Below are 10,531 nucleotides of genomic sequence, written 5' to 3' on the forward strand. Positions count from 1 at the left end.
CTGATTTGCCTAATAAGCCAAGTTTTCCTGAATTAATATATTTTCTATAATTTTTTTCTTGTGAAATGATAAAGCTACCCATTTCATTATGTATGAGGTCAATTTTTTGTTATTGGAGTTAAAATTAACGTAGATATATGACCGAACCTAACCAACCCTACCTAACCTAACCTAACCTATCTTTATAGTTTAGGTTAGGTTAGGTAGCCGAAAAAGTTAGGTTAGGTTAGGTTAGGTAGGTAAGGTAGTCGAAAAACAATTAATTCATGAAAACTTGGCTTATTAAGCAAATCGGGCCTTGCATAGTAGGCTGAGAAGTGTGTTCTGGCTACTAGGTACGACATATATATATATATATATATATATATATATATATATATATATATATACATTTTTCCATGCTTATATGTCCATGCTTATAGCATGGACACGAGTTCTCTCACATTGACAGTGGCTTGATGAAAAACGCAGACTAACCTCACACTTATCTGGTGCCCTCGGGAAGTGGAGATATTTGAGATGTATATATATCTCGAAGTCTCTACTTCTTTTGTAGGGTCTGATGGTGTAGTGGTTTAAAGCTTACTAGTTATGACAGCTACTGGAAGGTAGTTGTGCTTTCTGGGTTCGAGTCCCACTGGTGGGTGTTGTCCAAAGATTGTTAATCTTCACTTGTGGTTTATGCAAGTATAGGCATATATATATATATATATATATATATATATATATATATATATATATATATATATATATATATATATATATATATATATATATACATACATAAAACATTGTTGAACCAAGACTTTAACATGATGAACTCCAATAAGAACCAATTCAGTGAAAAATATAAGCATTATTTAGAAATTTGTTTGACTTTATGGACGTCTTTCTGTGATGAAAACATTCAGACTGACGACCAGGATGGTTCTAATCTTCCCTTCTGCAACACATTATTCGTCACATGCAGGCGAGTGCTCAATCCCCGATGGTGCCAAGTGGATAGGCATCATTCCCTTTTCCCTATTCCGTCCCAACTCCTGAGCTCACATTCCTTCCATGGGCTATGTAACCCTAATAGCTTAGACCTTTTTTTCCTTGATAATTCCCTACCTACCTTTCATGTTACTGTTGGTGTGAGAGCGTCAGGTGGCGTCTCAGCAACCCATTATGACCCCGGACTTTGGGGATACAGGAGACAGCTAACTGTTTTGGGAAGCATTAGGAATTATTAATTATAGGAATACCGCCAGCCGGGTTCACTAATCATCCTTTATGCGACATTACCTAAGTCTGGGAATGTTGATGGCGTCACTGGCGCCGCTGTGTCCACGCTGTGTCCACGCTGTGTGTCCACGGTGTGTCCACGCTGAGTGTCCACGGTGTGTCCACGGTGTGTCCACGGTGTGTCCACGGTGTGTCCACGGTGTGTCCACGGTGTGTCCATGCTGTGTCTACTGTGTGTCCCCGCTATGTCCACGGTGTGTCTACTGTGTGTCCCCGATGTGTCCACGGTGTGTCTACTGTGTGTCCCCGCTGTGTCCCCGCTGTGTCCACGGTGTGTCCACGGTGTGTCCACGGTGTGTCCACGGTGTGTCCACGGTGTGTCCACGCTGTGTCCACGCTGTGTCCACGGTGTGTCCACGGTGTGTCCACGCGCGGTGTGTCCACGGTGTGTCCACGGTGTGTTCACGGTGTGTACACGGTGTGTCCACGGTGTGTCCACGGTGTGTCCACGGTGTGTCCACGGTGTGTACACGGTGTGTCCACGGTGTGTCCACGGTGTGTCCACGGTGTGTCCACGGTGTGTCCACGGTGTGTCCACGGTGTGTACACGGTGTGTACACGGCGTGTCCACGATGTGTCCACGGTGTGTTCACGGTGTGTACACGGTGTGTACACGGTGTGTCCACGGTGTGTCCACGGTGTGTCCACGGTGTGTCCACGCTGTGTCCACGGTGTGTCCACGGTGTCCATGCTGTGTCTACTGTGTGTCCCCGCAGTGTCCACGGTGTGTCCACGGTGTGTACACGGTGTGTCCACGCTGTGTCCACGGTGTGTCCACGGTGTCCATGCTGTGTCTACTGTGTGTCCCCGCTGTGTCCACGGTGTGTCCACGGTGTGTGTCCACGCTGTGTCCACACTGTGTCCACGGTGTGTCCACGGTGTGTCCACGGTGTGTCCACGGTGTGTCCACGGTGTGTCCACGGTGTTTCCACGGTGTGTCCACACTGTGTCCACGGTGTGTAGTCATGGGGGGGGGGGGGGTAGTTCCAGCGTGAGCGGCTGTGGGCCTCGCCCTTAATTATGCCGTTGGTTCCCCTGCTGTGTTCCTCTGGTGCTGTGTTCCTCTGGTGCTGTGTTCCTCTGGTGCTGTGTTCCTCTGGTGCTGTGTTCCTTAGCTGCTGTGTTTCTCAGCTGCTGTGTTCTTCAGTTGCTGTGTTCCTCTGGTGCTGTGTTCCTCTGGTGCTGTGTTCCTCTGGTGCTGTGTTCCTTAGCTGCTGTGTTCCTTAGCTGCTGTGTTCCTTAGCTGCTGTGTTTCTCAGCTGCTGTGTTCTTCAGCTGCTGTGTTCCTCTGGTGCTGTGTTCCTCTGGTGCTGTGTTCCTCTGGTGCTGTGTTCCTCTGGTGCTGTGTTCCTCTGGTGCTGTGTTCTTCTGGTGCTGTGTTCCTCTGGTGCTGTGTTCCTCTGGTGCTGTGTTCCTCTGGTGCAGTGTTCCTCTGGTGCTGTGTTCCTCTGGTGCTGTGTTCCTCTGGTGCTGTGTTCCTCTGGTGCTGTGTTCCTCTGGTGCTGTGTTTCTCTGATGCTGTGTTCTTCTGGTGCTGTGTTCCTCTGGTGCTGTGTTCCTCAGCTGCTGTGTTCCTCTGGTGCTGTGTTCCTCTGGTGCTGTGTTCCTCTGGTGCTGTGTTCCTCTGGTGCTGTGTTCCTCTGGTGCTGTGTTCCTCTGGTGCTGTGTTCCTCTGGTGCTGTGTTCCTCTGGTGCTGTGTTCTTCTGGTGCTGTGTTCCTCTGGTGTTGTGTTCCTCTGGTGCTGTGTTTCTCTGGTGCTGTGTTCCTCTGGTGCTGTGTTCCTCTGGTGCTGTGTTCCTCTGGTGCTGTGTTCCTCTGGTGCTGTGTTTTCTGGTGCTGTGTTCCTCTGGTGCTGTGTTCCTCTGGTGCTGTGTTCCTCTGGTGCTGTGTTCCTCTGGTGCTGTGTTCCTCTGGTGCTGTGTTCCTCAGCTGCTGTGTTCCTCAGCTGCTGTGTTCCTTAGCTGCTGTGTTCCTCTGGTGCTGTGTTCCTCAGCTGCAGTGTTCCTCAGCTGCTGTGTTCCTCAGCTGCTGTGTTCCTTAGCTGCTGTGTTCCTCTGGTGCTGTGTTCCTCTGGTGCTGTGTTCCTCTGGTGCTGTGTCCCTCGGCTGCTGTGTTCCTCAGCTGCTGTGTTCCTTAGCTGCTGTGTTCCTCTGGTGCTGTGTTCCTCAGCTGCTATGTTCCTCAGCTGCTGTGTTCCTGAGCTGCTGTGTTCCTTAGCTGCTGTGTTCCTCTGGTGCTGTGTTCCTCAGCTGCTGTGCTCCTCAGCTGCTGTGTTCCTTAGCTGCTGTGTTCCTCTGGTGCTGTGTTCCTCAGCTGCTGTGTTCCTCAGCTGCTGTGTTCCTCAGCTGCTGTGTTCCTCAGCTGCTGTGTTCCTCTGGTGCTGTGTTCCTCAGCTGCTGTGTTCCTCAGCTGCTGTGTTCCTCAGCTGCTTTGTTCCTCAGCTACTGTGTTCCTCTGGTGCTGTGTTCCTCAGCTGCTGTGTTCCTCTGGTGCTGTGTTCCTCAGCTGCTGTGTTCCTCTGGTGCTGTGTTTCTCTGGTGCTGTGTTCCTCTGGTGCTGTGTTCCTCAGCTACTGTGTTCCTCTGGTGCTGTGTTCCTCTGGTGCTCTGTTCCTCTGGTGCTGTGTTCCTCTGGTGCTGTGTTTCTCTGGTGCTGTGTTCCTCTGGTGCTGTGTTCCTCTGGTGCTGTGTTCCTCTGGTGCTGTGTTACTCTGGTGCTGTGTTCCTCTGGTGCTGTGTTCCTCTGGTGCTGTGTTCCTCAGCTGCTGTGTTCCTCTGGTGCTGTGTTTCTCTGGTGCTGTGTTCCTCTGGTGCTGTGTTCCTCAGCTACTGTGTTCCTCTGGTGCTGTGGTCCTCGGGTGCTGTGTTCCTCGGGTGCTGTATTTCTCTGGTGCTGTGTTCCTCTGGTGCTGTGTTCCTCTGGTGCTGTGTTTCTCTGGTGCTGTGTTCCTCTGGTGTTGTGTTCCTCTGGTGCTGTGTTCCTCTGGTGCTGTGTTTTTCTGGTGCTGTGTTCTTCAGCTGCTGTCTTCCTCAGCTGCTGAGTTCTTCTCGTGCTGTGTTCTTCAGCTGCTGTCTTCCTCAGCTGCTGTGTTCTTCTCGTGCTGTGTTCTTCAGCTGCTGTCTTCCTCAGCTGCTGTGTTCTTCTCGTGCTGTGTTCTTCAGCTGCTGTGTTCCTCAGCTGCTGAGGAACTATAGCCACAGAACACGAGCCACAGTACACACCGTAGCCACAGTACACGAGCCACTACACACCGTAGTCACAGTACACAAGTCACTAGACACCGTAGCCACAGTACACGAGCCACTACACACCGTAGTCACAGTACACAAGTCACTAGACACCGTAGCCACAGTACACGAGCCACTACACACCGTAGTCACAGTACACAAGTCACTAGACACCGTAGCCACAGTACACGATCCACTACACACCGTAGTCACAGTACACGAGTCACTACACACCGTAGCCTCCAGTGCCCACAGCACGGTTTCATTAAAAGGGTAACAGTGCCCGGTTTACAACAGTGGTCGACAATAACAGGGTCCCAACCCCTGGCTTGAGCACCAGCCTAACTGTGTCTCAACCACATTAATGAGATCACAACATCGCCAACACATTATCGAACCCGGAACACTTAGGCTGCCAGAGAGAGAGGGAGAGAGGGAGAGAGGGAGAGAGAGAGAGAGAGAGAGAGAGAGAGAGAGAGAGAGAGAGAGAGAGAGAGAGGGAGAGAGGGAGAGAGGGAGAGAGGGAGAGAGAGAGAGAGAGAGAGAGAGAGAGAGAGAGAGAGAGAGAGAGAGAGAGAGAGAGAGAGAGAGAGAGAGAGAGAGAGAGAGAGAGAGAGAGAGAGAGAGAGAACTGTCTCCTAGCACCATTAGTAGCATTGTTGGCATCTCAAAGCATGATACTGTTGACATGCTTGCAAAGACAGCTTGTAGTAGACCAGTAGGAGAAATTAATATGAGCGTTTCATTAGCAGTGACAAAGAGAATACATAAACGAATGTCTGATGAAATTCTCACTGACCTAACAAATTCACAAAGACCTGAAAGCTGTAGCGTTGAACATTATGATGAATACCGCGAGGAGACATTCACATATGGAACTAATGGATCAAGAACGGGGAAATGTGATGTTATAGTGGCCAGAATACGCCTGGGATATAGACGTATCTGGCAGTTTTCTCAAAACCCAAATGTTCAATGGACCATGTGTCAACTTTGTGAAAGTGTCGAATACATCATGTGTCAACTTTGTGAAAGTGTCGAATACATCATGTGTCAACTTTGTGAAAGTGTCGAATACATCATGTGTCAACTTTGTGAAAGTGTCGAATACATCATGTGTCAACTTTGTGAAAGTGTCGAATGCATCATGTGTCAACTTTGTGAAAGTGTCGAATACATCATGTGTCAACTTTGTGAAAGTGTCGAATACATCATGTGTCAACTTTGTGAAAGTGTCGAATACACCATGTGTCAACTTTGTGAAAGAGAAAACATGCACTCCCCTGAACATTATATTGTAGAATGTCCCATACTGACTGAATTTTGCCATTCTGGCTGTAGTATGCTGAACTCTGTAAATACTATATAAATACTGTAAAACCTGATGACATATTGGACTTGTACCCAAGATGGACCATGTACAGCATCAGATATGCAATGAATGTTACGTAACTATAAACTGAGCTTGTGAAAGCATCTTAATTACCTTCAGAGATTGTGCTTTATTACACATAAGTTTCTACATCTGTTATCTTATCCTGTCAAAGTAGGAGAAACATAAATATATGCGTATGTGTCAAAATATATATGTATATATGTTCTGTATATATAGTAAAGTATATATAGTATATATTACTATATATATATATATATAAATATATATAGTAATATATGTAAATATATAGTATATATAGTAAATATATATATGTATGTACTGCCCGAAACGCTGCGCGTGCTAGTGGCTTTACAAGATTGTAGTTACCATATTATGTATCCTCACATTCCCAATGTACCTTCTTGTATATGCATAAATAAATAAATAAATAAATAAATAAATAAATAAATAAATAAATAAATAAATAAATAAATAAATAAATAAATAAATAAATAAATAAATAAATAAATAAATAAATAAATAAATAGATAAATAAATATGTGTATACAGGGCATGTGTTAGTTGGTCAAAATTGCATTTCACCTTTGTAAATTCACATTAGTCACATTATGTATAGAAAAACATACCTCGAACACTGTTAATGTAGCACAGACGTAAATCTGTGTATTCCTGTATGTAGATTAGATAAGCATTTTAAAAGCTCTATACAATCACCTGTGATTGTTCAGTAAATCACTGAACTATATGTTAAACGGATCTCTAACCCTGTCCATGGAGGACAGAAGAAAATGTATACATGATGGTTAGCATTTTAAATGTGTGGCCACGTCTGTGGTAAGACATACTACAATAATAATAGCAGCCTTGTCTCCAAGCTCCACCCCAGTGACACGCAAAGGTCAGGGGCGCCACCCAGCTGAAGGTCACCTCGCAAGTCCTGAATGTCTGTATATATATTTTGTTTTCTTGCAATCGCTCACATATTGTGGCTCGATCTGGCACCATCGTCGAGGCACTGTCGTCGAGGCACCGTCGTCCAGGCACTGTCGTCGAGGCACTGTCGTCCAGGCACTGTCGTCGAGGCACCGTCGTCCAGGCACTGTCGTCGAGGCACTGTCGTCCAGGCACTGTCGTCGAGGCACCGTCGTCCAGGCACTGTCGTCCAGGCACTATCGTCGAGGCACTGTCGTCCAGGCACTATCGTCGAGGCACTGTCGTCCAGGCACTGTCGTCGAGGCACTGTCGTCCAGGCACTGTCGTCCAGGCACTGTCGTCGAGGCACCGTCGTCCAGGCACTGTCGTCCAGGCACTGTCGTCGAGACACCATCGTCGAGGCACTGTCGTCGAGGCACCGTCGTCCAGGCACTGTCGTCCAGGCACTGTCGTCGAGGCACTGTCGTCCAGGCACTGTCGTCGAGGCACTGTCGTCGAGGCACCGTCGTCCAGGCACTGTCGTCGAAGCACCGTCGTCCAGGCACTGTCGTCGAGGCACTGTCGTCCAGGCACCGTCGTCCAGGCACTGTCGTCGTAACACTGTTGCTACTGAGAAGTAAGGATAATATATGCAGAACATTCACACCGTCCTACACAGCAGCCCGTTCTCTCCATGCGCCACAATGTACAAAATTCAGAGTCCTAACCTAAGCAGAAACGTACGAACCCATGCCACCCACCTAACCTAACCTAACTAACCAAAACATAGAAAACGTGGAATTTGGTGAGCCGCTTCCTTTCATAGTACCTTGTAATTCGTACGTTGGGGGAGCATAAAGTTCCAAATCAGACGTATTAGTAGAGAGTGCGGGTTATTACAGCAGACATAAGTGGCTGGTCATCGGCCTCTCATGTAGGCCCATCACCTCAACCACTACCCTCGAAAGCCCACAAGCAATCCAGCTGGGATGGCCCCATTGTAGACCAAGTTGCTGCAGAGTGCCTGGGTGCTGCAACAACACAACACGACATTGCTCGCCTCACAGCAGTAGCAGCCCCACATGCAGGGGATTTAATGTTAGCAACCCCAATGTCGGCAACTGGCATGCGTCTCACACCACACGCCCTCCGAATTGCTGTGGCCCTCCGCCTTGCTGCCCCAATCCACACCAGATATAGGTGTATTTGCGGCGAGGTGGTGGCTGACAGGTACGGCCACCATGGCCTACTCTGCCAAAGCACAGGGGGATGGCACTCGAGGCACAGTTAACGACATCATCAAGAGGAGCCTCACCACAGCTGGATGCCCAGCTGAAAGGGAGCCCCGTTACCTAACGCCCCGTAACTCTAATGCTCTTATTGGTCGCCCTGATGGTATCACAGTGAACCCCTGGAAGAATGGCAAGCAGTTGGTATGGGACTACACGTGCGTATCAACCCTGGCTAACACATACATTAACCTCAGTGTTGCACAACCAGGTGGCGCTGCCACCCACAGGGAAGCAGCCAAATCCCGTAAGTATAGAGAACTGGATCACCACTACAATTTTGTCCCCATTGCTTCTGAGACACTCGACGCCTGGGGTAAGAGTGCCAACAGTTTTTTGAAGGAACTGGGTTCTAGGCTCAATGAAACAAGAGACCCTAGAGCTGCCAGCTTCCTTTTCCAGCGCCTCAGTGTGGCGATACAGAGGGGAAATGCGCACTGCATTCAGGGTTCCTGCCCGCCATCTGAGGAGCTGGAGGAACTCGACCACTTATGATAATCATCTTTGTACCCTGTATGTAACTCCTTTTTTTGTAACAAAGTTTAAATAAAACATATATATATATATATATATATATATATATATATATATATATATATATATATATATATATATATATATATATATATATATATATAAAGAGAGAGAGGGACAGAGAGAGGAGTCCTTTCTGATATAATCGGCTTGCGTGTTAGTTCACATCTTAAAACACACATCACCAGAGTCACTCTCACATGTTAAAACACTCAGCATCGAGTGTCCCACAACCCCCCAACCCCCGAGACCAACCACCCATTTACCATCTATACAAGCCACACTAGCCACCACCCAAACCTTTCCCCACCCACAAGAACCATCTGCCTTAAAACAGCTCGCGTTAGCTAGAAAATAGAAAACGTTAATATTACTACCATTAGTTCTATTACTATTACTACTATTAGTTCTAGAAAATAGATCTTATACCAGCATCAAATGGTTTCTCTTGAGAGCCCCGGTGAATGGTCCCCTTATCAGAGTAAAGGGGTAACTATTATTTTACTTTTTATTTTTTTTAGTATTTCACTCCACTGAATTCCTGTCACTAGCGGCTACCCCACACACTACACTACACAAATTTATTATAGGAGATTCAGAGAAAGACAGAGAGACGGAGAGACAAAAACAGTGACATCAGATGGACCGATGGATATAGATTGATGGATAGGTGAGTGGGTAGATAGATAATTCATGGATACGTAAGTGGATCGATAGATAAATAGATACATGGATCGATATCAATTGATCCATGGAAAATTAATAGAGGTATATATATATATACTTAGATGAGTAGATTGCTTGATACATGGATAGATAGACGGATATATAGATGGATAGAGGGATGGACAGATGATATATATATGGATAGAAACATGAGTAGGTGGATGGATAGATCGACAAATAGATGGAGAGACAGATATATATGGATAGATATACAGACAGATGCATTGATATATGGATGAGTAAGTGGATGGATGTATAGATGGATGGATAAATGGATAGACAGATCGAAGGATGAACAAATGGATAGATATCTGGCGTACTTGGCGTTGCACGGATCTGTCTGTCTCTCCAATCTGTATGTTCATTTATCTATCCATCCATCCCTCTATCCACCTGTTAGTCCATTTATCTATCCATATATCTATGGATATATGGCTAGATGGATATAGGGATGGATGCATAGAGGGATGGATGGATAGATAAACAGACAGATTTATGGATGGATAGATAAATGAACAAAAGCGAGAGACGGACATATCCATGCTGCGCTAAGTACATTCTAGTAATTTATATAAAATGGAATGTCTGTTCGAGGATGGAGGCGATATAAACATTTGGGGCTAGACCCTTGGGGATAGACACTTGGGGCTAGTCTCATTAAACAATTCAGGATTAATGGCGAGTTTATAGAGAGTGCCATAGGTGCGTTGGGGTCGGTCCAGTGACCCCCCTGCAGGGGACAAACCTCCAATGCCCCCTCCTACATAAAAGTCTGGAGATGTGAAAAGTTCTGCCTCGAGCCCATAGACTTTATCGCTGTGTTAAATATTTGTGAATTCAGATCATTTCTCAGCATATGTTCAGGTGACAGATATGCTTTCTGGGCCCAACCCATGTTGGTTACAGTGATGAGGATAGTGTATGAGAAACAGTTACAATGGTGGGGAGGGACAGTGAGGGTGTGGATGGGATGTGGGGGAGTGTTGATGAGAGGGAGATGGGGAGGGAATGGGGGACAGGAAGATTGGGAAGGTGGGTGCTGGCGGAGACTTCAGCCGCCGGGTATCCAATCTAGGTTTATGTGTTAGTAAACTCGACATTTCCTACTGTCAGGTGTTCCCCCGCGTGACACGTCGCTCCTGTCGCTTGTTTGTAAACT

Source organism: Procambarus clarkii, chromosome 1, assembly GCF_040958095.1.
Source record: "Procambarus clarkii isolate CNS0578487 chromosome 1, FALCON_Pclarkii_2.0, whole genome shotgun sequence".
NCBI classification, from domain to species: Eukaryota; Metazoa; Arthropoda; class Malacostraca; order Decapoda; family Cambaridae; genus Procambarus; species Procambarus clarkii.